Source organism: Panthera pardus, unplaced genomic scaffold, assembly GCF_024362965.1.
Source record: "Panthera pardus isolate Hobbes unplaced genomic scaffold, ASM2436296v1 HiC_scaffold_7, whole genome shotgun sequence".
Lineage (NCBI taxonomy): Eukaryota > Metazoa > Chordata > Mammalia > Carnivora > Felidae > Panthera > Panthera pardus.
In genome coordinates, this window is record NW_026527002.1 from 48,213,538 (window position 1) to 48,218,372 (window position 4,835).

The 4,835-nt window shown below is 47.7% G+C and overlaps 1 long non-coding RNA gene across 3 annotated transcripts; it reads right to left on the minus strand.

Moving 5' to 3' along the window:
* Positions 1–833: 833 nt before the first annotated feature.
* Positions 834–2,320, minus strand: LOC109277973 (uncharacterized). Of its 3 annotated transcripts, none has more exons than XR_002085424.2 (4): positions 2,147–2,320; positions 1,933–2,072; positions 1,448–1,572; positions 834–941 (listed from the first exon to the last, which is right to left on the minus strand). It is a non-coding gene; the product is annotated as an uncharacterized LOC109277973 (long non-coding RNA). The 3 variants fall into 3 exon arrangements; XR_002085425.2 differs by having other exon boundaries at positions 1,933–2,054; positions 2,147–2,319; XR_002085423.2 differs by lacking the exon at positions 2,147–2,320 and having other exon boundaries at positions 1,933–2,136.
* Between the last annotated feature and the right edge of the window lie 2,515 nt (positions 2,321–4,835).

Genomic DNA, 4,835 nt, shown 5'->3' on the forward strand with positions numbered 1-4,835 from the left:
GGGAACACACCCCCAGCTGCCTTTTGGGAGCCTCTAGATGCACAGCAGAGGAACTTAGTGAAGGCCAAAGGTAGCGACGGAACTGAGAACGAGGTGGCAGCAAGAGAGCGGAGGTGTCCCAGAGGAAGCGGACCTGGCAGAAACTTCACACGCAAGCGGCTCTTTGAAAATTCTCATGACATTCCCGTTCAATTTCGTGGAAAGCGCAAAGCATCAAATGTCGGAAACTGATCCAGACTTAGAAAGGAATACAACAGTTCTCCACAGAGGCATAAAAGAGATGCTCTCTCCATATAGAAAAGTATACAAGATGGTAAACATTGTCCGAACTCTTGTTGCTAAGTTTACTTATACAGGAATAAACCACTAATTTCCAGACTTTCTCATGTTTTCAGTCATAGTTGACTAACAAAATATTAGTCGCACTATTTTTTTTTGTTTCCCTATACATGTATAACCAACAGTAAAACAGTTTTTAATATTTTGACAAAACGTTTTTAAAGTCGCAGCATGATCATCATTTTTCCCCCACTGATTTTTTTAAAATGTTTATTTTTGACAGAAGAGAGAGAGAGCACATGTGCGCGTGTGCACGCACACGCACGGTTGGGGAGGGGCAGAGAGAGGGAGACACGGGATCTGAAGTGGGCTCTGTGCTGACAGCAGAGAGCCCCATGCAGGGCTCAAACTCACAAACCATGAGATCATGACCTGAGCTGAAGTCAGGGGCTTAACCGACTGAGCCCCCCGGGGCGCCCCTTCCCCAGTGATTATTAACACTGCACGGTTTCAGGGTGCATGGTCATTTTTACCATCCCGCGCTACTGTGCAAGGCAAGAACTGCCTTTATGTGCCCTTGGAAATATTCTCAGCCTCCATCTCTGTCACGGTGGCCTCTCCATTCATGTGCCCATCATGCCAGTTCTCGGGTGGCCAACGGCCTAGGAAGTTCAGACGGTGAGATGTCAAAATCTTTGGGGACATCCACCAAGATGTCTCCATTCCATCTGTTAGGACTAAAGGTTTTTCTAACCTAGTCCCCTCTCTTGACATGGGCCTGCTTTAATTTTTTATGAAGTCCAGTCTCTTAGCTGGAAGAGTCCAAAATTTTTTCTGATCCCACCATTGCAGGTCTAAAGGTGCATCTGTGAATATCCAGTGAGAGCCTTCTGGCGTTCACGCCTGGATTTCATACATGGTTTTCACCCTCAGCTGCTCCTTAAGTTTCTGTAGCCATCAGTGGGACTTAGCCAGAGCCACCCGATCCAATTATCCTTATATCTACCTTTTCCTTCCAAGTTTCAAATACCTGATACATCGCACCCACTAGTGCATTGGCTTCTCCTGGTACTCGTGCCCAAATCACCCCCCACCCCCCAGCCCCCCGCCCTGGGAGATGTAACAATTGAATGGCCGCCGGTGCTAGCAGCATCTGGACTCTACTTACCACCAGCGATGGGGGCCTCACGGCCAGCCTGGTGGTGTGTGACCCACTTTCAAACCCTCACTTTGTCGCCTGCTTTCTGGGACCACGCCCAGCACCGATGGCCACAGGTTAGAGTCTCTGGAAGTCTGGGGTGCAAGATGGTTGTCAGAGATGAACACCCGTAAAAGGATGTGAGAGGAAGCAGGGCTGCTTTGGGGAAGAAGTTAACTGTTACATCCACCCAACAAAGGCTTCAGCAACCCAACAGGACAATCTGGAGCAAGCATTTATTGTCATGCTTTCCCCAGTTAGGTCAAAACAATTAGGCTTTAATACCACCCCCCCCCCCCGCCCCACTTTCCTCAGCCACTGGACTCAGGCTTTCCTGGGAAGGGCATGACCTTCCACGAAGCCGTTTAGGCAGCTGAGACCCACCAAGAAGGAGCTGATGGCCGGCTGGGCTGTTTGCTGACTGCACTCCCCGCCCCCAGCCAGACAGCACATACCTCCTTGAAGGGGGATCTGGGCGGCACCCCTCTGTGTCTACCAGATCACGGGAGTTGCCTTCCTCACTCCGATTCTGCCTCATATAACGGCATTGACAACGTTCATTCTAATTGTGACCGGACTGTAGAATACCACAAAACTGGAGTACAAGTCTGACAGTGTAAATCTCATCCTGAATAAAAAAAAAAAAAAAAAAAAGAGTCATTTATTCACCTGTTTTGGCCAAAAAGCCACTCTATGTGATTTCTCTATTCCGACATGGATATTTACAAAGGAAATAGTCATTGATGTTTCCCTCTTTTCGGTCTCCTAGAAAAAAAAAATCTTGAAAAAGTTTTCCTCGGAAAAGCAGAGTCATCTAGCAGACCCTGTGGCTAATGTACAATTAAACCGTACAAAATTAAACACATCTCACATGACTGTCACGGGTTCCCTCTGAAGAGCTGAATCACATATACGAAAGCAAACTCCCCCTAGAAGAATAACAGAAACATGGAAACCGGGAGGCGGCCTCGTGCTAAAGACCCAGCAGGGAGGGAGCTTGGAGGTTAGCCACGACCTAAATTCCTACGGTGCTGAAATACTACCATTTTAGTCGACCCACAAGTGTTTACTTGGCATCTCCATTGTTGCCTCTGACGTTGCACGGGGTCCGGAGGGGAAGCTGAGGGCCAGCGGGACTGACCGACTCCCCCAGGGTCACGCTGCGGCCCAAACCCTGACTGAAACCCAGGCCTCCTGACTGGAAGAACAGTGCTTGCTGCTGCTCTCTTCCTGGTGCTTGTTCTCCAGCAGGGAATGTTATCCATACAGATAGAACACAACAAAGTCAGAGTTATATGTTGTTGTTTCCCCCCCCCCCTTTTTTTTAAGTTTATTTATTTTGAGAGAGAGAGAGAGAGCAGGGGAAAGGCAGAGCGGGGGGTGGGGTGGGCAGAGAGAATCCCAAGCAGGCTCTGTGCTGTCAACACAGAACCCGACATGGGGCTTGATCTCGTGAACCCTGAGATCATGCCGTGAATGGAAATCAGACGCTTAACTGACCGAGCCACCCCGGTCCTGCTCCTTTCTTGAGGTCCCCTCAGTAGATGCTGTCAGTGTGCCCTGACACTGGGTGTGCTTTCTGCCACCAGCCACCCCATCTCTGCCGTAGCCTGCTTTACCTGTGCTGCAGAAAGCCGGGTCTCCCTGGCGATTATCCCCCTCCACAACCTGTAGTCCGTAATGGACCACAGGCAGAAACGGGGATACGAATGTTCCCATCCCTGTCCTTGGGTGGGACAACTCTTGAGGTGTGAGCTACCCCTCCCCAGGTCACCTCGGCTTGGTATCACAGCCTTACTTGGTCCTCTTTTCTTCCCTGCCCCACTTCCTTATTCCCCTGATGATTTTTCCTGGGAACACTCCCTAATACATCATTTTCCTATGAATATTCCTTGTCTCAAAATCTGTGTCCAGGGAATAGAAGTGAAAAACCACTGACTCTGAAACTTTTGTCTAAATTTCCTTCTGTGTAAACATGGAAAATTCTCTCTCTCTCTCTCTTTCTCGGATATCAACTGCTTATTTTAATGTGGGTGTGGGTTGGGGGCTTGGCACTCAATTAGAGAGAAGCAGGCCAGGTCAGTGCTTTGGTGAGCACCGAGGCTTCAGCCAAATAACTTGCTGACGTGTCTGTCACTGATGCCTGTGACTACAGGGTGAAAAAAGTGTTGTCCAAAGCTGACTGATCAGTGGGGCAAGAGAAATGGTATTTTTCAGTATCTCTCACGGGACGAGACCTCTGAAGGATTTTGTAAGCATTTGTTGGCAAACTGGAAAACACAACCGGGTAACTCCCAGAGGGGACAGGAGCTTTTTAGGGGACACAGTGGAAAGTAGAAGCCCAAGGGGAGGGAAGGGAACGGACCCAGGCTGGAGCAGCAAGCTGGATGGGGGAGGGGAAAGGGGGCCTGGCCCAGTAAGGGCCTGGGAGCCAATGAAGATTCCACAGAGAGATGGGAGGGGGATGGGAAGGCCTGGGGGCATTACCAGAACAGGTGAAGTCTCCAGGGGACATAAAACAAATAAACACCCAAGGAAGAGAAGCCTTGCAAAACATTTGTAATCCCTCACTAACTGCCAGGCAATATGGTGGGTGACTTTCAGAGACTCAAACTCAAACACGCTCTATTTGTGTAGGAAAAGCCTGCACTGGCCAGCCACAGTGACTAAATTTCCACAATTAATCAAACCATTTGATGAAGGCAAGATTTCTTAATCAGGATCCAAGGCCCAAGGACATTGAATTCAGGGGGTCCGTGAACTTGGATGAAGAAAAAAATTATATTAAATTATATCTGCATTCTCACCTAACTGAAATTTTAATTATGAATGTAGTCAACACACCTTAGCACCACCTAAGACTTCGTCACCAATAGAAATCATAGGTATTTTTGTATGACGTTACCGTCGCTATGAATATTTCGAGATACCATTGATGCTCACGATATTTTCAAATTAAGAAAACTATTAGATATGCCTCTAGGTCTTGTTTTCTGATATATCAATAAAGAAGAACACGTTACTATTTCACATTTCAAAACATATTTTGAGAGCAGTATTTCAATACAGTTGGTTTCCTTTGTATTTCATTTTATGCATTTCAAACCACTTTCTGACAAGAGGCCCATGGAAGAACAGAATAATCATAATGAAGGCATTGAAAGTCACATATAAAAGCTCATGTGAGTAATTGTCACTGGTGTCCTTTAACACACATCAGAAGAGCTTCGTCCCCCCCAGGAAAGAAAGGGTGCTGCAGAAAAGGTGAATACTGAGGAGGCAAAAAGAAAAGGAAGATCTGCTTCAGAGGACAGAGCTGGGTGTTGGCACCATACCTGGGGAATCTTCAGCACCCCGG